Source organism: Bufo gargarizans, chromosome 6 (genome assembly GCF_014858855.1).
Source record: "Bufo gargarizans isolate SCDJY-AF-19 chromosome 6, ASM1485885v1, whole genome shotgun sequence".
Classification (NCBI taxonomy): Eukaryota; Metazoa; Chordata; class Amphibia; order Anura; family Bufonidae; genus Bufo; species Bufo gargarizans.
Window position 1 is genome coordinate 245,872,633 of NC_058085.1, and position 21,990 is coordinate 245,894,622.

General features: G+C 45.6%; 1 pseudogene; it reads left to right on the plus strand.

Moving 5' to 3' along the window:
* Positions 1-21,990, plus strand: part of LOC122942114 — a 58,673-nt pseudogene that overhangs the window by 23,352 nt on the left and 13,331 nt on the right.

Consider the following 21,990-nt stretch of genomic DNA (forward strand, 5'->3'; position numbering starts at 1 on the left):
TTTGCAGTTAAACCGAGCTTGCAGTACAATGGATAAGAAATGCTGTGAAGGGTTAGGATTGCAGCCACAGTAGTCAGCATGGACGAATTCTAGTCTCTGAAAACAATTGCTTATAGCTACAATAAAATTCTGGGTTGGAACCTGCTTTTGGATTCCTGGAGCAGGTAGAGCAATTGCAGAGGTGCTAAGTACATTCCATAATACCACAGAACTTTGATTGGATAACAGGTGCATTCTCATTCTGCCAGCTACAAAAATCCATAAAATGTATGGTATTTCATGATAGGTGGTGAGTTGCAGACGATAAATTGATCTGCACCTACATTGCAGAGGCCAAAAAGCAAAAACCTTTAATGGCATAGCTCCGTCGGTGGCCGCTTCTTTCCCCCAAGTTGCGACAGAGGGTATAGATCGGTACTCTTGGAGTTTATATGACCATACCATCAGGAACAGATAAGAAGGCTTTTGTGTTCTGGGCCTGCTAATAGACGCTGGACAGTATTCCATTTTGCACACAAGCTCCATTTTATCCTCAAACAAATCTTTCCATTAACTGAAACCTTTGTTTGACACACACAAAAACGCACACTTACCAGCTGATTGGCACCCATACCTGTTGATGTACATGGATCCACACCTGAGTGAAGAATGAAGAAACATGGCTGCTGCCGTTGCAGTTAAACAGAGCTTGCAGTGCAATGGATAAGTAATGCTGTGAAGGGTTAGGATTGCAGCCACAGTAGTCAGCATGGACGAATTCTAGTCTCTGGAAACAATTGCTTATAGCTACGATGAAATTCTGGGTTGGAACCTGCTTTTGGATTCCTGGAGCAGGTAGAGCAATTGCAGAGGTGCTAAGTACATTCCATAATAGCACAGAACTTTGATTGGATAACAGGCACATTCTCATTCTGCCAGCTACAAAAATCCATAAAAGGTATGGTATCTCATGATAGGTGGTGAGTTGCAGATGATAAACTGATCTGCACCTACATTGCAGTGGCGAAAAAGTAAAAACTAGAAAAGGCATAGCTCCGTCGGTGGCCGCTTCTTAACCCAAAGTTGCGACAGAGGGTATAGATCGGTACTCTTGGAGTTTATATGACCAAACCGTTAGAAACAGATAAGAAGGCTTTTGTGTTCTGGGCCTGCTAATAGATGCTGGACAGTATTCCATTTTGCACAGAAGCTCAATTTTTTCCTCAAACAAATCTTTCCATTAACTGACACCTTTGTTTGACACACACAAAAACGCACCCTTACCTGTTGATTGGCACCCATACCTGTTGATGTGCATGGATCCACACCTGACTGAAGAATGAAGAAACATTGCTGCTGCCAGGAAGGAAAACAGCAAGGGTCCATTGTGATGTCATCATCCATGGATGCTGAAGGGTTCCATTGTGACACGCTCAGTGTTCCATCTATTGAAATTTTCCTGGAGGCTGCCATATTGATTTTCTGGAGGCAGCCATTTTGTTTTACAGTTAACCACCTCCCGACCGCTGTACGCACCGATGCGTCCGGGAGGTGGTTGATTAGTTCCTCCTGGACGCATCGGCGCGTCCTCTCGCGAGACGCGAGATTACGTCACAGCCGGCCCTCGCATGCGCATCGCGGGCCGGCATTTCACTGCAGAGTATTTCGTCAGCAGCCTGCCGGCCACGATCATTGGCTGGCAGGGCTGGGTTATATGGCTGCTGTGCTCCTCTGCTCCTTCTTTTGGTCGGTTGGTTCCAGCAGAGGAGCACATCATTACTGTGAGTACCCACCACACCACATTTAGCCCCCAGATCACCCCAATTAACCCTTTGATCACCCCTTTTATCCCCCCCTGTCAATCACTAGTGAAAGGAAAAAAGTGATCAGTGCAAACTGTCACTTTTTTTTTTCACTGGTATTGACCGTTAGGTTTCAGTATAGTTTAGGCCCCTTGGTTAGGTAGTTTAGGGATCGGTTAGCGCCCAGCCCACCGCACCGCAGTCCGTTATTCGCTGATTAGCGTATCGCTAATCAGCATTTGTACTTTTATAGTATCTGGAAGTGATCAAAACTGATCACGGTCAGATCTATAATTGTACTAGTGTCACTTTAGTTCGCCCTCCACCCAAAACGCAGTGTTTGCCCGATCAGGCCTGATCGGTCGCCCACACGTGCGTACACCCACGCCCGCCCCACCGCAGTGACAAAAAAAAATTTTTTTTTTTGATCGCTGCACATTCACTTTACACGCACTGCGGCGATAAAAAAATCAGTTTTGATATTTTTTATCAACCGCAGCAGCCTCCGGTACTTCGCTAGCCTCCCATTTGTAAGACAGGCTTGCTTTTTTTTTCTTGGGTAGTCTCAGGGAATACCCCGAAATTTAGTTGCCCACATGTCTAACAGGGGGTATTCTTCTGAAGAGGCCTACAGGCTTCTGACCCAGTCGGATGAGGAGTGGGAACCCTCATCTGATGAATCCAGCGGGTCAGAATACGAACCTGTAGAAAGCAGTGGCTCTCTGACCCAAAGTTCGGACGAGGAGGCTGAGGTCCCTGATAGCACCAGGCGTACCCGGCCCCGTGTCGCTAGACCGCAGGTTGCGCAGGATCCGCTTCAAGAGCAGCAGAGTGGGGCTGGTGCTGTCGGATTACGTGGTGAGGCATACACCAGCAGCCCAGCCCTTCCTGGACCTAGTACCAGCACTGCCGTACAACCTGGTGAAGTAGCGAGCACCAGAAGGGCAGTTGAAGCTGGTACGGTGGCACGTGCAGTAGTGACCCCGTCGCAGCCACCGCAAAGACGTGCCCGTAGAGCCCCTAGAATCCCAGAGGTGCTGGCAAACCCTGATTGGCAGTCCCCAACTTCAGCCGCACCCGTAGTTTTCCCTTTCACCGCCCAGTCTGGAGTTCGGGTTGAGACAGCTCAGATCGATTCGGCCCTGGGATTTTTTGAGCTGTTCTTGACTGCGGAGCTTTTAGACTTAGTCGTGGCAGAGACAAACAGGTATGCCACACAATTTATCACCGCTAACCCGGAAAGCTTTTATGCCCAGCCTTTCCGGTGGAAACCAGTCCAAGTTTCCGAATTTAAAACTTTTCTGGGCCTCCTCCTCAACATGGGCCTGACAAAAAAGCATGAATTGAGGTCATATTGGTCCACGAACCCGATTCATCACATGCCCATGTTCTCTGCTGCTATGTCCAGGACACGATTTGAGGTCATCCTGCGTTTCCTGCACTTTAGCGACAACACCGCCTCCCGTCCCAGGGGCCACCCTGCTTTTGACCGGCTCCACAAAATTCGGCCCCTCATAGACCATTTCAACCAGAAATTTGCAGATTTGTATACCCCTGAGCAAAACATCTGCATAGACGAGTCCCTGATACATTTTACCGGGCGCCTTGGCTTCAAACAATACATCCCAAGCAAGCGCGCCCGGTATGGGGTCAAATTGTATAAGCTCTGTGAAAGGGCCACAGGCTATACCCACAAATTTCGGGTCTATGAGGGAAAAGATCAGACCCTGGAGCCGGTCGGTTGCCCTGACTACCTGGGGAGCAGTGGGAAGACAGTTTGGGACTTGGTGTCACCCTTATTCGGCAAGGGGTACCATCTTTATGTGGACAATTTCTACACAAGTGTGGCCCTCTTTAGGCATTTGTTTCTAGAACGGATTGGCGCCTGTGGTACCGCGCGAACTAGTCGCGCGGGCTTCCCCCAACGGCTCGTTAGCACCCGTCTTGCAAGGGGGCAGAGGGCCGCACTGTGTAACGAAGAACTGCTCGCGGTGAAATGGAGAGACAAGCGTGACGTTTACATGCTCTCCTCCATTCACGCAGACACGACAATACAAATTGAGCGAGCAACCCGTGTCATTGAAAAGCCCCTCTCAGTCCACGACTATAACCTCCACATGGGAGGGGTCGACTTCAATGACCAGATGTTGGCTCCGTATTTAGTTTCCCGACGCACCAGACGCTGGTATAAGAAGGTGTCTGTATATTTAATTCAATTGGCTCTGTACAATAGTTTTGTTCCTCTACAGTAAGGCTGGGAGAACTGGATCCTTCCTCAAATTTCAGGAAGAGATCATCGCGAACCTCCTGTATCCAGGAGGTTCCGTGGCCCCATCCACCAGTGTAGTTAGCCGTCTACACGAGCGACACTTCCCCAGTGTCGTTGCTGGTACCTCAAACCGACCGCCACCCCGAAAAAAATGTCGTGTCTGTAGCAGGAGTGGAATAAGGCGTGACACCCGCTATTTCTGTCCTGACTGTCCCGACCACCCTGCCCTATGCTTAGGGGAGTGTTTCCGAAAGTACCACACACAGGTACACCTAGCATAGGGATCACATCTCACCAGGATAGGCACACAGGGCTATTAGGGCCCATTCACTCACAGCTGCTGCAAACGTCTCCTTTCACATGGGACAAAGTGCATAACGCACTTCGCCACATCTTTGGGCGATTTGCGCTTTGCACATTGACCCATGGGGAAGGAGAGGTTTGTTCTATAAAGGTAAAAAACAAAAAAAAAACAAAAAAAAAAACAGGTAAGCAAACAGGTTAATGTTTAGTTCCAAAAGTTAAAGTTACATGTTCTGTTCCAAAGTTAATAAAATTATTGCGTTGTGGCCTGGTTTTTTTTTTTTTTTTTTTTTTTTTGTCTTTTTACCTTCCAGGTGGACCAACCGATCTACTAGCTGCAGCACCGATGTGCATTCTGACAGAAGTATTGCGCTGCTGTCAGATTACACGCAAGTCGGTGTATGCGGCGCTGCAAGACGGGATTTTCTCCTCTGCAGTGACAGATATGTTTGCCGAGGCATACGAGCTGAGGAGGAGGCGGCGTTCCTATGCTTTGGCAAGCACTTTGTATATATATATATATATATATATATATATAAAAAAAAATCCCGGCAATGATTTATTCATCCACATCGATTGATGCGAATGGAGAAATCTGGTTTGCCAGGGCATACGAGCTAAGTGGGTATGGATGTAGGGCGGAGCTCCTATGTCCTGACAGACGCCTTTCCCCTCCATTTTTTTTTTTTGGCAGAGATTTTTTCATCCACATTGATCGATGCGAATGAAGAAATCTGTGCCGTTCATTTTTTTCTTTCAGCCCAGAGGCTGAACGGAAAAAAAAATCTCATTACCTGTATGCTCAATATAAGGAGAATAGCAGAAACTCCTAATGCTGGCCATACATGTAATGATTGCGGAGACCCTCAAATGCCAGGGCAGTACAAACACCCCACAACTGACCCCATTTTGGAAAGAAGACACCCCAAGGTATTTGCTGAGGGGCATATTGAGTCCATGAAAGATTGAAATTTTTGTCCTAAGTTAGCGGAAAGTGAGACTTTGTGAGAAAAAACAAAAAAAAATCAATTTCCGCTAACTTATGCGAAAAAAAAAAATTTCTATGAACTTGCCAGGCCCCTCATTGGATACCTTGGGGTGTCTTCTTTCCAAAGTGGGGTCACATGTGGGGTATTTATACTGCCCTGGCTTTTTAGGGGCCCTAAAGCGTGAGAAGAAGTCTGGGATCCAAATGTCTAAAAATGCCCTCCTAAAAGGAATTTGGGCACCTTTGCGCATCTAGGCTGCAAAAAAGTGTGACACATCTGGTATCGCCGTACTCAGAAGAAGTTGGGGAATGTGTTTTGGGGTGTCATTTTACATATACCCATGCTGGGTGAGAGAAATATCTTGGTCAAATGCCAACTTTGTATAAAAAAATGGGAAAAGTTGTCTTTTGCCAACATATTTCTCTCACCCAGCATGGTTATATGTAAAATGGCACCCCAAAACACATTCCCCAACTTCTCCTGAGTACGGCGATACCAGATGTGTGACACTTTTTTGATGCCAAGGTGGGCAAAGGGGCACATATTCCAAAGTGCACCTTTCGGATTTTGCAGGCCATTTTTTACACATTTTGATTGCAAAGTACTTCTCACACATATGGGCCCCTAAATTGCCAGGGCAGTATAACTACCCCACAAGTGACCCCATTTTGGAAATAAGACACCCCAAGGTGTTCTGTGAGGGGCATGGTGAGTTCCTAGAATTTTTTATTTTTTGTCGCAAGTTAGTGGAATATGAGACTTTGTAAGAAAAAAAAAAAAACAACACATCATTTTCCGCTAACTTGTGACAAAAAATAAATAAATTCTAGGAACTCGCAGTGCCCCTCACGGAATACCTTAGGGTGTCTTCTTTCCAAAATGGGGTCACTTGTGGCGTAGTTATACTGCCCTGGCAATTTAGGGGCCCAAATGTGTGAGAAGTACCTTGCAATCAAAATGTGTAAAAAATGCCCTGCAAAATCCGAAAGGTGCACTTTGGAATATGTGCCCCTTTGCCCACCTTGGCAGCAAAAAAGTGTGACACATCTGGTATCGCCGTACTCAGGAGAAGTTGGGGAATGTGTTTTGGGGTGTCATTTTACATATACCCATGCTGGGTGAGAAAAATATCTTGGTCAAATGCCAACTTTGTATAAAAAAATGGGAAAAGTTGTCGTTTGCCAAGATATTTCTCTCACCCAGCATGGGTATATGTAAAATGACACCCCAAAACACATTCCCCAACTTCTCCTGAGTACGGCGATACCAGATGTGTGACACTTTTTTGATGCCAAGGTGGGCAAAGGGGCGCATATTCCAAAGTGCACCTTTCGGATTTCACCGGTCATTTTTTACAGCATTTTGATTGCAAAGTACTTCTCACACATATGGGCCCCTAAATTGCCAGGGCAGTATAACTACGCCACAAGTGACCCCATTTTGGAAAGAAGACACCCCAAGGTATTCCGTGAGGGGCATGGTGAGTTCCTAGAATTTTTTATTTTTTGTCGCAAGTTAGTGGAATATGAGACTTTGTAAGAAAAAAAAAAAAAAAAAAATCATCATCATTTTCCGCTAACTTGTGACAAAAAATAAAAAGTTCTATGAACTCACTATGCCCATCAGCGAATACCTTAGGGTGTCTACTTTCCGAAATGGGGTCATTTGTGGGGGTTTTCTACTGTTTGGGCATTGTAGAACCTCAGGAAACATGACAGGTGCTCAGAAAATCAGAGCCGTTTCAAAAAGCGGAAATTCACATTTTTGTACCATAGTTTGTAAATGCTATAACTTTTACCCAAACCATTTTTTTTTTGCCCAAACATTTTTTTTTATCAAAGACATGTAGAACTATAAATTTAGCGAAAAAGTTATATATGGATGTCGTTTTTTTTGCTAAATTTCACAGCTGAAAGTGAAAAATGTCATTTTTTTGCAAAAAAATCTTTACATTTTGATTAATAACAAAAAAAGTAAAAATGTCAGCAGCAATAAAATACCACCAAATGAAAGCTCCATTAGTGAGAAGAAAAGGAGGTAAAATTCATTTGGGTGGTAAGTTGCATGACCGAGCGATAAACGGTGAAAGGAGTGTAGTGCCGAAGTGTAAAAAGTGGCCTGGTCATGAAGGGGGTTTCACCTAGCGGGGCTGAAGTGGTTAAACAGTGCTGTCATTTCAATGGATAAGAAAGGCTGGGAAGGGTTAGGATTGCAGCCACAGTAGTCAGCATGGATGTATTCTAGTCTCTGAGCACTTTTGTTTAGAGCTACAATGAAATTCTGGGTGAGATCCTGCTTTTGGATTTCTGGAGCAGGTAGAGCTATTGCAGAGGTGCTAAGTACATTCCATAATACCACAGAACTTTGATTGGATAACAGGTGCAGTCTCATTCTGCCAGCTACAAAAATCCATAAAATGTATGGTATTTTATGATAGGTGGTGAGTTGCAGACGATAAATTGATCTACACCTACATTGCAGAGGCCAAAAAGCAAAAACCTTAAAAGGCATAGCTCCGTCGGTGGCCGCTTGTTAACCCAAAGTTGCGACAGAGGGTATAGATCGGTACTCTTGGAGTTTATATGACCAAACCGTCAGAAACAGATAAGAAGGCTTTTGTGTTCTGGGCCTGCTAATAGATGCTGGACAGTATTCCATTTTGCACAGAAGCTCAATTTTTTCCTCAAACAAATCTTTCCATTAACTGACACCTTTGTTTGACACACACAAAAACGCACCCTTACCTGTTGATTGGCACCCATACCTGTTGATGTGCATGGATCCACACCTGACTGAAGAATGAAGAAACATGGCTGCTGCCAGGAAGGAAAACAGCAAGGGTCCATTGTGATGTCATCATCCATGGATGCTGAACGGTTCCGTTGTGACACTCTCAGTGTTCCATCTATTGAAATTTTCATGGAGGCTGCCATATTGATTTTCTGGAGGCAGCCATTTTGTTTTGCAGTTAAACAGTGCTGTCATTTCAATGGATAAGAAATGCTGGGAAGGGTTAGGATTGCAGCCACAGTAGTCAGCATGGACGAATTCTAGTCTCTGAAAACAATTGCTTATAGCTACAATGAAATTCTGGGTTGGAACCTGCTTTTGGATTCCTGGAGCAGGTAGAGCAATTGCAGAGGTGCTAAGTACATTCCATAATACCACAGAACTTTGATTGGATAACAGGTGCATTCTCATTCTGCCAGCTACAAAAATCCATAAAATGTATGGTATTTCATGATAGGTGGTGAGTTGCAGACGATAAATTGATCTGCACCTACATTGCAGAGGCCAAAAAGCAAAAACCTTTAAAGGCATAGCTCCGTCGGTGGCCGCTTCTTTCCCCCAAGTTGCGACAGAGGGTATAGATCGGTACTCTTGGAGTTTATATGACCATACCATCAGGAACAGATAAGAAGGCTTTTGTGTTCTGGGCCTGCTAATAGACGCTGGACAGTATTCCATTTTGCACAAAAGCTCCATTTTTTCCTCAAACAAATCTTTCCATTAACTGACACCTTTGTTTGACACACACAAAAACGCACCCTTACCTGTTGATTGGCACCCATACCTGTTGATGTACATGGATCCACACCTGACTGAAGAATGAAGAAACATGGTTGCTGCCATTGCAGTTAAACAGAGCTTGCAGTACAATGGATAAGAAATGCTGTGAAGGGTTAGGATTGCAGCCACAGTAGTCAGCATGGACGAATTCTAGTCTCTGAAAACAATTGATTATAGCTACAATGAAATTCTGGGTTGGAACCTGCTTTTGGATTCCTGGAGCAGGTAGAGAAATTGCAGAGGTGCTAAGTACATTCCATAATAGCACAGAACTTTGATTGGATAACAGGCACATTCTCATTCTGCCAGCTACAAAAATCCATAAAAGGTATGGTATCTTATGATAGGTGGTGAGTTGCAGATGATAAACGGATCTGCACCTACATTGCAGTGGCCAAAAAGTAAAAACAAGAAAAGGCATAGCTCCGTCGGTGGCCGCTTCTTAACCCAAAGTTGCGACAGAGGGTATAGATCGGTACTCTTGGAGTTTATATGACCATACCGTCAGAAACAGATAAGAAGGCTTTTGTGTTCTGGGCCTGCTAATAGACGCTGGACAGTATTCCATTTTGCACACAAGCTCTATTTTATCCTCAAACAAATCTTTCCATTAACTGACACCTTTGTTTGACACACACAAAAACGCACCCTTACCTGCTGATTGGCACCCATACCTGTTGATGTACATGGATCCACACCTGACTGAAGAATGAAGAAACATGGCTGCTGCCGTTGCAGTTAAACAGAGCTTGCAGTACAATGGATAAGAAATGCTATGAAGGGTTAGAATTGCAGCCACAATAGTCAGCATGGACGAATTCTAGTCTCTGAAAACAATTACTTATAGCTTCAATGAAATTCTGGGTTGGTACCTGCTTTTGGATTCCTGGAGCAGGTAGAGCAATTGCAGAGGTGCTAAGTACATTCCATAATAGCACAGAACTTTGATTGGATAACAGGCACATTCTCATTCTGCCAGCTACAAAAATCCATAAAAGGTATGGTTTCTCATGATAGGTGATGAGTTGCAGATGATAATCTGATCTGCACCTACATTGCAGTGGCTAAAAAGTAAAAACAAGAAAAGGCATAGCTCCGTCGGTGGCCGCTTCTTAACGCAAAGTTGCGACAGAGGGTATAGATCGGTACTCTTGGAGTTTATATGACCATACCATTCAGAAGAAAATAAGAAGGCTTTTGTCTTCTGGGCCTGCTAATAGACGCTGGACAGTATTCCATTTTGCACACAAGCTCCATTTTTTCCTCAAACAAATCTTTCCATTAACTGACACCTTTGTTTGACACACACAAAAACGCACCCTTACCTGTTGATTGGCACCCATACCGGTTGATGTGCATGGATCCACACCTGACTGAAGAATGAAGAAAAATGGCTGCTGCCAGGAAGAAAAACAGCAAGGGTCCATTGTGATGTCATCATCCATGGATGCTGAAGGGTTCCGTTGTGACACGCTCAGTGTTTATTCTATTGAAATTTTCATGGAGGCTGCCATATTGATTTTCTGGAGGCAGCCATTTTGTTTTGCAGTTAAACAGTGCTGTCATTTCAATGGATAAGAAATGCTGGGAAGGGTTAGGATTGCAGCCACAGTAGTCAGCATGGATGTATACTAGTCTCTGAGCACTTTTGTTTAGAGCTACAATGAAATTCTGGGTGAGAACCTGCTTTTGGATTCCTGGAGCAGGTAGAGCAATTGCAGAGGTGCTAAGTACATTCCATAATAGCACAGAACTTTGATTGGATAACAGGCACATTCTCATTCTGCCAGCTACAAAAATCCATAAAAGGTATGGTATCTCATGATAGGTGGTGAGTTGCAGATGATAAACTGATCTGCACCTACATTGCAGTGGCCAAAAAGTAAAAACAAGAAAAGGCATAGCTCCGTCGGTGGCCGCTTCTGTCCCCCAAATTGCGACAGAGGGTATAGATCGGTACTCTTGGAGTTTATATGACCATACCGTCAGAAACAGATAAGAAGGCTTTTGTGTTCTGGGCCTGCTAATAGACGCTGGACAGTATTCCATTTTGCACACAAGTTCTATTTTATCTTCAAACAAATCTTTCCATTAACTGACACCTTTATTTGACACACACAAAAACGCACCCTTACCTGTTGATTGGCTCCCATACCTGTTGATGTACATGGATCCACACCTGACTGAAGAATAAGGAAACATGGCTGCTGCCGTTGCAGTTAAACAGAGCTTGCAGTACAATGGATAAGAAATGCTGTGAAGGGTTAGGATTGCAGCCACAGTAGTCAGCATGGACGAATTCTAGTCTCTGAAAACAATTGCTTATAGCTACAATGAAATTCTGGGTTGGAACCTGCTTTTGTATTCCTGGAGCAGGTAGAGCAATTTCAGAGGTGCTAAGTATATTCCATAATAGCACAGAACTTTGATTGGATACCAGGCACATTCTCATTCTGCCAGCTACAAAAATCCATAAAAGGTATGGTATCTCATGATAGGTGGTGAGTTGCAGATGATAAACTGATCTGCACCTACATTGCAGTGGCCAAAAAGTAAAAACAAGAAAAGGCATAGCTCCGTCAGTGGCCGCTTCTGTCCCCCAAATTGCGACAGAGGGTATAGAACGGTACTCTTGGAGTTTATATGACTATACCGTCAGAAACAGATAAGAAGGCTTTTGTGTTCTGGGCCTGCTAATAGACGCTGGACAGTATTCCATTTTGCACACAAGCTCTATTTTTTTCTCAAACAAATCTTTCCATTACCTGACTTCTTTGTTTGACACTCACAAAAACGCACCCTTACCTGTTGATTGGCACCCATACCTGTTGATGTGCATGGATCCACACCTGACTAAAGAATGAAGAAACATGGCTGCTGCCAGGAAGGAAAACATCAAGGGTCCATTGTGATGTCATCATCCCTGGATGCTGAAGGGTTCCGTTGTGACACGCTCAGTGTTCCATCTATTGAAATTTTCATGGAGGCAGTTATAATGATTTTCTGGAGGCAGCCATTTTGTTTTGCAGTTACAGTGCTGTCATTTCAATGGATAAGAAATGCTGGGAAGGGTTAGGATTGCAGCCACAGTAGTCAGCATGGATGTATTCTTGTCTCTGAGCACTATTGTTTAGAGCTACAATGAAATTCTGGGTGAGAACCTGCTTTTGGATTCCTGGAGCAGGTAGAGCAATTGCAGAGGTGCTGAGTACATTCCATAATAGCACAGAACTTTGATTGGATAACAGGCACATTCTCATTCTGCCAGCTACAAAAATCCATAAAAGGTATGGTATCTCATGATAGGTGGTGAGTTGCAGATGATAAACTGATCTGCATCTACATTGCAGTGGCCAAAAAGTAAAAACATGAAAAGGCATAGCTCCGTCAGTGTCCGCTTCTTAACACAAATTTGCGACAGAGGGTATAGATCGGTACTCTTGCAGTTTATATGACCATACCGTCAGAAACAGATAAGAAAGCTTTTGTATTCTGGGCCTGCTAATAGATGCTGGACAGTATTCCATTTTGCAAACAAGCTCCATTTTTTCCTCAAACAAATCTTTCCATTAACTGACACTTTTGTTTGACACACACAAAAACGCACCCTTACCTGTTGATTGGCACCCATACCTGTTGATGTGCATGGATCCACACCTGACTGAAGAATGAAGAAACATGGCTGCTGCCAGGAAGGAAAACAGCAAGGGTCCATTGTGATGTCATCATCCATGGATGTTGGAGGGTTCCGTTGTGACACGCTCAGTGTTCCATCTATTGAAATTTTCATGGAGGCTGCCATATTGATTTTCTGGAGGCAGCCATTTTTTTTTGCAGTTAAACAGTGTTGTCATTTCAATGGATAAGAAATGCTGGGAAGGGTTAGGATTGCTGCCACAGTAGTCAGCATGGATGTATTCTAGTCTCTGAGCACTATTGTTTAGAGCTACAATGAATTTCTGGATGAGAACCTGCTTTTGGATTCCTGGAGCAGGTAGAGCAATTGCAGAGGTGCTGAGTACATTCCATAATACCACAGAACTTTGATTGGATAACAGGTGCATTCTCATTCTGCCAGCTACAAAAATCAATAAAAGGTATGTTATTTCATGATAGGTGATGAGTTGCAGACGATAAATTGATCTGCACCTACATTGCAGAGGCCAAAAAGCAAAAACCTTAAAAGGCATAGCTACGTCGGTGGCCGCTTCTTTCCCCCAAGTTGCGACAGAGGGTATAGATCGGTACTTTTGGAGTTTATATGACCATACCGTCAGAAACAGATAAGAAGGCTTTTGTGTTCTGGGCCTGCTAATAGACGCTGGACAGTATTCCATTTTGCACAGAAGCTCCATTTTATCCTCAAACAAATCTTTCCATTAACTGACACCTTTGTTTGACACACACAAAAACGCACCCTTACCTGTTGATTGGCACCCATACCTGTTGATGTGCATGGATCCACACCTGACTGAAGAATGAAGAAACATGGCTGCTGCCAGGAAGTAATATAGCAAGGTCTCTTGCCCCTCAGAGAAATTGTTTGTACCGTTGAACCTACGTTTTGAATTATTAAAGGAACATCATAATACGGCACTTGCTGGGCACCCGGGTAGTAAAGCAACCTTGGAGCTATTGTCTCGTCGTTTTTGGTGGCCAAGGTTGCGTCAGAATGTATTGGATTTTGTGTCTTCTTGTTCTACCTGTGCGCGCGCAAAAGTTTCACATACACGTCCTGCAGGGTCTCTATTACCACTCTTCATTCCCAATAGACCGTGGACACATCTGTCAATGGATTTTATCACTGACTTACCTTTGTCTGCGGGTAAAACAGTGATTTTGGTAGTAGTGGACAGGTTTAGCAAAATGGTACACTTCATTGCGTTACCCGCACTACCTAATGCTAAGACTCTTGCTCAGGTATTCGGCAATGAAATCGTGAAGCTTCACGGGGTCCCCTCCGATGTTGTTTCGGATCGGGGTACCCAGTTTATTTCTAAATTTTGGAAAGCTTTTTGTTCCCGTTTGGGGGTACACTTGTCCTTTTCCTCAGCTTTCCATCCTCAGTCGAATGGACAGACTGAGTGAACCAACCAAAACCTTGAGACATATCTAAGATGTTTTGTGTCTGAAAACCAAGAGTTGTGGTCATCATATTTACCGTTAGCTGAGTTTGCCATAAATAATCGTCGTCAGGAATCCACTGGCAAGTCACCATTTCTTGGTGCATATGGTTTTCATCCCCAATTCTGTACTTTCAAAGAGGGGGGGTCTTCTGGGGTTCCCGAAGAGGAACGTTTTTCGTCATCTCTTTCATCGGTATGGCAGAAGGTGCAAGCTAACTTGAAAAATATGGGAGGTAAATACAAATGCATGGCTGATAAGAGACGGTCGCCAGGTCCGGACCTAGGAGTGAATGACTATGTGTGGTTGTCTACTAGGAATATTAAATTGAAGGTTCCCTCTTGGAAACTGGTTCCTAGGTTTATTGGCCCTTACAAAATTGTAGCCATCATCAACCCCGTGGCTTTTCGCCTGGAGTTACCTCAGACTTTTAAAATTCATAATGTCTTTCATAAGTCGTTACTCAAAAAATATGTTCCACCTCTAGAACCATCACCCGCTGCCACCCCCTCCTGTTGTCGTGGATGGTAATCTAGAATTTCAGATATCCAAAATTGTTAATTCTCGTCGGGTCCGCCGCTCTCTTCAATATCTGGTGCATTGGAGAGGTTACGGTCCCGAGGAAAGAATGTGGGTTCCTGCGTCTAAGGTAAACGCAGACAGGTTTGTTCGGGTTTTTCATGCCTCTCATCCTGAGAGACCTGGTCCTGAGTGTCCGGAGGCCCCTCGTAGAGAGGGGGGTACTGTCACGAGGGTATCGAGAACCACGCCTGACTCAGTTATACCCGGGGTCAGGAAGTCGCAGCGGTTGTCTGCACGCTCTATTTAAGATAGGGCTGTTTTCCTTATGGTAGCTTTCTGGGTTTGCTTTGCAAACCCTTTTGGCTCACTCAGGGATCTGTAGCTCCTTCTCCTCAGCTGTTCCTTGTCCAGCACTCCCAAACCTCCTTATATTCCTCTCTCACACTTCTCTGGTGGCCAGAGATAGAGCTTCCTGCCTGGACATCTATCCTGACCCACTGGAGCTGTGTTGCTGCATTCTCTGACTGTTGATTCAGAACGCTACCCTCCGGATCCCTGTTGGACCTTTGTGGACAGTTGTTGTCGTCCACCTGGGTGTTTGTGTTTGTCTGTCCTCTCCCTGGTGTTTCCCTCTTAGTGCAGTGGCGAGGACTAGCGATCCCACCGGCCTGTTCACTATCTAGGGCTCATTTCAGGGAAAGCCAGGGTTTAGGCACGTGATCGCCGCACGTGAGGAACCCGTCTAGGGACGTCAGGGCAGTCAGGTGCCAGCCGCAAGGTGAGTTAGGGGTCACCACCTTTCCCTCTCCCTTAGGCAGGGCTTTCCCTGTTTTCCTCCCTGTGCGTGACACCGGTCATTACACCCTCCCTCTATTGTATTTATATCATTGGTGGCACAGTGTGCGCCCCCCCCCCCCAGCCCCCCCCCTCCCTCTATTGTATTATCATTGGTGGCCAGTATGCGGCCCCCCCTCCCTCCCTCTATTGTATTTATATCATTGGTGGCACAGTGTGCGCCCCCCCGGCCCCCCTCCCTCCCTCTATTGTATTATCATTGGTGGCCAGTGTGCGGCCCCCCCTCCCTCCCTCCCTCTATTGTATTTATATCATTGGTGGCACAGTGTGCGCCCCCCCCCGGCCCCCCTCCCTCCATTGTATTTATATCATTGGTGGCACAGTGTGCGGCCTCCCCTCCCCCCCCCCCATCATTGGTGGCAACGGAGAGTTCCGATCGGAGTCCCAGTTTAACCGCTGGGGCTCCGATCGGTAACCATGGCAACCAGGACGCTACTGCAGTCCTGGTTGCCATGGTTACTTAGCAATATTAGAAGCATCATACTTACCTGCTGGCTGCTGCGCTGTCTGTGACCGGTCGGGAGCTCCTCCTACTGGTAAGTGACAGGTCTGTGCGGCGCATTGCTTAATGATCTGTCACTTACCAGTAGGAGCTCCCGGCCGGTCACAGACAGCGCAGCAGCCAGCAGGTAAGTATGATGCTTCTCATATTGCTAAGTAACCATGGCAACCAGGACTGCAGTAGCGTCCTGGTTGCCATGGTTACCGATCGGAGCCCCAGCGAATAAACTGGGACTCCGATCGGAACTCTCCGCTGCTACCAATGATGGTGGGGGGAGAGGGGAGACTGCACACTGTGCCACCAATGATATAAATACAATAGGGAGAGGGAGGGGGGGCCGGGGGGCGGCCACACACTGTGCCACCAATGATATTAATACAATAGAGGGAGGGAGGGGGGGCCGCACACTGTGCCACCAATGAAATTAAAACTGGAGAGGGAGGGGGGCCTGCTGCCTGGCAGCCCCGGATCTCTTACAGGGGGGTATGATACGCACAGTTAACCCCTTCAGGTGCGGCACATGAGGGTTAATTGTTCGGATCACAGCCCCTGTAAGAGATCGGGTGCTGCCAGGCAGCAGGGGGCAGTCATGTACACAGTTCATAGTATATTCTAACTAGAAGCGTCCCCATCACTATGGGAACGACTCTGTGTTAGAATATACTGTCGGATCTGAGTTTTCACAAAGTGAAAACTCAGCTCTGAAAAAGCTTTTATGCAGACGGATCTTCGGATCCGTCTGTATGAAAGTAACCTACGGCCACGGATCACGGACACGGATGCCAATCTTGTGTGCATCCGTGTTTTTTCACGGACCCATTGACTTGAATGGGTCCGTGAACCGTTGTCCGTCAAAAAAATAGGACAGGTCATATTTTTTGGACGGACAGGATACACGGATCACGGAGGCGGATGACAAACGGTGCATTTTCCGAGTTTTCAACGGACCCATTGAAAGTCAAGGATCCGCAGAAAATCACGGAAAACGGAACAACGGCCACGGGTGCACACAACGGTCGTGTGCATGAGGCCTAATAAGGTTAAAAACTATGAACGGATTCTTTATAGGCAGAGAGATGTATTTGAGAAATGGATTAAGATTTGGGATGGTTGGAAGATCTGATCTGATTGTATTTGGAATTTTAAAAAAAAAAAAAATCTTTTTTTTTCTTTTCTCTTCTCCTTCTCCTTATCTCCTTCTGAGGGATGTTGGTGGGGTGGGGGTGGGAGTAAGGGGTGGACATATCGTGGGGTTGGTGTGGGGGGAGGGGTCAAATGGTACTAATTATATTGAGTTGTACTCTAATGTTTTTTGTATATCTGTTTTATATACCAATAAAGATGTTAAATAAAAAAATTTTTAAAAAGCGCTAAGTGACTGGTGCACAATATACCCAAAGAGCCAGAAGCCGCTAAAGGTTCTGTGTGATATGCATACTGATGGGGGCGGCTGGATTGTAAGTATATTTCATAATTAAAGGGGATGTCCAAGATTAGAAAAGCATGGCTGCTTTATTCCAAAAACAGCACAACCTCTGTTGTCTGGTAGTCCACCTCAGCTCCTTTCAAGCGAATGGGGCTGAGCTGCAATACCACACACAACCTGTGCACCGGTGTTGTGCTGTTTTTGGAAAGAAGTAACCATGCTCTTCTAATCCTGGACATCCCCTTTAAAGAGTTAGTATGCTTTCTGTACAGTTATTATATTTCATTTACTAGAGAATGGTGAAACTAGAAAATTTCTAAATAATTTAATTTAAAAAATATACCTGCACCCACTGAAAAAAAGCTGTAATGTCATGACCACTAGGGGTCTCACTTCCACCTAATTTGCAGTCCAGTGCCTGTTGTCAGGCAAGATCTGTCCCTGGTAACAGAGACTCAGAGGATGCTGAGCTGCTGAGCCTGATAGAAGCACTGTCTCTACACAGCTTTTATAGGAGCCTCCTGTGTGTCTATAATGTGATTTCCTCCTTCTTATCTGTGAGCTCCAGAGCATAGTAGGAAGTAAGAGAAAGGATGTCACAGCAGTACAGTGCTGACAGACCTCACAGAAGGGAAATGCCCCCTGCTTCTGAGTGAAATGCATGTAGCTGTGCAGCTGAAGAGGGGAATAATATGGCTGAAAAAGACTTTAGGGGAGCTAAAAAAAAAAATACCTGTTCCTTCACAGTTATAACTCTACAATGATGCACAGCCATTATGGCAATTTCTTTATTTTATTTTTTTTATCTCAGGCACGCCCTCTCTGTGGTGTTCAGGTTTTCTAGAGGCGCTAGGATGGCTCTGTTGACTTTTTCCGGGACTGGAACTCATACAAGAATGGATTTGGCAGTCGTCTGAATGAGTTTTGGCTTGGAAATTACAACCTTTATATGCTGACATCGTCAGGTAATAACAGATAGTTATCTCAGGCTACCATTAGTTTTACAAAATTAAAGGGGTTCTCTTGCTTGTTTTATTTTTTTTTTTAAATCCCCAAATCTCCAATCTTGTGGACAAAAGATATTTTTTTCAGTACAAAAGTCTGGAGATCCCCTTTAGAGGAGTTATCAGGGACCCCCTTTCATATGGCCAGGCAGGGTGCAGGGGTAAAAAAAAAAAAAAAAGACATACAGGTCCTTCTAAAAAAAATTAGCATATTGTGATAGTTTATTACTTTCTGTAATGTGCTGATAAACATTAGACTTTCATTATTTTAGATTCATTACACACAACTGAAGTAGTTCAAGCCTTTTATTGTTTTAATATTGATGATTTTGGCATACATCTCATGAAAACCCGAATTTCTGTCATGGAACCATGAACCAGACGTACAACAAGAGATAAGTGGAAATAAGAAGGCTTTATTGAAAAACAAGCTGTAAGGCAAAAGTCCAAACGGATGGCTAAACCGAAGCAGGGTCTTGCGAAGCCAGAGGTCAGGAACCAGAAGGGTAGTCAGACGAAGCCTGGATCAGGAACCAGCAGGGTAGTCAGACGAAGCCAGGATCAGGAACCAGCAGGGTAGTCAGACGAAGCCAGGATCAGGAACCAGCAGGGTAGTCAGACGAAGCCAGGATCAGGAACCAGAAGCAGCAGCAGTCTTAGAAGCATGTGAACACAGGAGGACCAAGCAAGGAACTGAAGCCACAGACCTCCTATATACAGGTCCTTCTAAAAAATTAGCATATTGTGATAAAGTTCATTATTTTCTGTAATGTACTGATAAACATTAGACTTTCATATATTTTAGATTCATTACACACCAACTGAAGTAGTTCAAGCCTTTTATTGTTTTAATATTGATGATTTTGGCATACAGCTCATGAAAACCCCAAATTCCTATCTAAAAAAATTAGCATATCATGAAAAGGTTCTCTAAACGAGCTATTAACCTAATCATCTGAATCAACTAATTAACTCTAAACACCTGCAAAAGATTCCTGAGGCTTTTAAAAACTCCCAGCCTTGTTCATTACTCAAACCGCAATCATGGGTAAGACTGCCGACCTGACTGCTGTCCAGAAGGCCATCATTGACACCCTCAAGCAAGGGGGTAAGACACAAAGAAATTTCTGAACGAATAGGCTGTTCCCAGAGTGCTGTATCAAGGCACCTCAGTGGGAAGTCTGTGGGAAGGAAAAAGTGTGGCAGAAAACGCTGCACAACGAGAAGAGGTGACCGGACCCTGAGGAAGATTGTGGAGAAGGACCGATTCCAGACCTTGGGGGACCTGCGGAAGCAGTGGACTGAGTCTGGAGTAGAAACATCCAGAGCCACCGTGTACAGGCGTGTGCAGGAAATGGGCTACAGGTGCCGCATTCCCCAGGTCAAGCCACTTTTGAACCAGAAACAGCGGCAGAAGCGCCTGACCTGGGCTACAGAGAAGCAGCACTGGACTGTTGCATGTCATTCGGAAATCAAGGTGCCAGAATCTGGAGGAAGACTGGGGAGAGGGAAATGCCAAAATGCCTGAAGTCCAGTGTCAAGTACCCACAGTCAGTGATGGTCTGGGGTGCCATGTCAGCTGCTGGTGTTGGTCCACTGTGTTTTATCAAGGGCAGGGTCAATGCAGCTAGCTATCAGGAGATTTTGGAGCACTTCATGCTTCCATCTGCTGAAAAGCTTTATGGAGATGAAGATTTCATTTTTCAGCACGACCTGGCACCTGCTCACAGTGCCAAAACCACTGGTAAATGGTTTACTGACCATGGTATTACTGTGCTCAATTGGCCTGCCAACTCTCCTGACCTGAACCCCATAGAGAATCTGTGGGATATTGGGAAGAGAAAGTTGAGAGACGCAAGACCCAACACTCTGGATGAGCTTAAGGCCGCTATCGAAGTATCCTGGGCCTCCATAACACCTCAGCAGTGCCACAGGCTGATTGCCTCCATGCCACGCCGCATTGAAGCAGTGATTTCTGCAAAAGGATTCCCGACCAAGTATTGAGTGCATAACTGAACATAATTATTTGAAGGTTGACTTTTTTTGTATTAAAAACACTTTTCTTTTATTGGTCGGATGAAATATGCTAATTTTTTGAAATAGGAAATTTGGGTTTTCATGAGCTGTATGCCAAAATCATCAATATTAAAACAATAAAAGGCTTGAACTACTTCAGTTGTGTGTAATGAATCTAAAATATATGAAAGTCTAATGTTTATCAGTACATTACAGAAAATAATGAACTTTATCACAATATGCTAATTTTTTGAGAAGGACCTGTATATGAGCTAGGCATCCAGCTCCTCCCAGTGGGAAGGAGAAGCCGCAGGGTGGGAGGCTACAAGAAACCCAGAAACCAAGATGGCCGCCAGCACATGTCAAACGAAGGAGAACAGCAAGAAGGTAAGACCATGACAGTACCTCCCCCTCAAGGGCCCCTCCTCCGCGGAGTAAAGAACGGTTTCTGAGGGAAGCGTGCGTGGAAGGCTTGGAGCAAGGCAGGAGCATGGACATCTGCGGAGGGAACCCAGGAACGCTCCTCTGGACCATAACCACGCCAATGGACCAAAAACTGCACCCGACCGCGGACCAGGCGTGAGTCCAGGATATTGCTCACCTCATACTCCTCACGATTGCCCACTTGGACCGGACGAGGCCGAGGAACCGAGGAAGTGAAACGATTACACACCAGTGGCTTCAACAGGGAGACATGAAACACGTTGGAGATCCGCATGCCAGGAGGAAGCGCAAGGGCATAGGCTACCGGGTTTACCCTGCGAAGCACTCGGAAGGGACCAACAAAGCGAGGCGCCAGCTTGGGAGTGGGCACTCGAAGGTTGAGGTTGCGGGTGGACAACCATACGCGGTCTCCGACCTGGTAGGAAGGAGCGGGCGCTCGTCTGCGATCAGCCTGGAGTCTCTGGCGCTGCGCAGAGACCTCAAGGGACCTCTGGATCTGTACCCAAGAAGCACGTAGGACGGAAAGGTGATCCTCCACAGCCGGAATATCCTGGGGAGAGAATACCTCCGGTAACACGGCAGGTTGGAACCCATAATTGGCCATGAAGGGAGACGTCCCAGAGGAAGAGTTCACCGCCGTGTTCCTGGCAAACTCAGCCCAAGGCAGGAGGTCAACCCAATTGTCTTGGTGATCGGAGACATAGCAACGAAGGAATTGCTCCAAGGCCTGATTGGATCGTTCTGCGGCCCCATTGGACTGAGGGTGGTAGGCCGAGGAGAAAGAGAGATGAATCCCCAACTGGGAGCAAAAGGAGCGCCAGAACCTGGACACAAACTGACTCCCCCGATCCGACACAATCTCCTTGGGCAAACCGTGCAACCGGAAGACCTCCCTGGCAAAAATCGTGGCCAACTCTTGTGCAGAGGGTAACTTCTTGAGAGGAACACAGTGGCACATTTTGGAAAACCGATCCACAATCATGAGAATGACCGTATGGCCTCGGGATGCAGGGAGGTCCACAATGAAATCCATCCCCAGGTGTGACCATGGACGCTCCCCGGTGGCTATGGGTTGCAAAAGGCCCAACGGACGGTGCCGAGGGGACTTACTCTGGGCACAAACGGAGCATGCCGCTACATATGCGGCGATGTCGGAACGTAGAGAAGGCCACCAGAACAGACGTG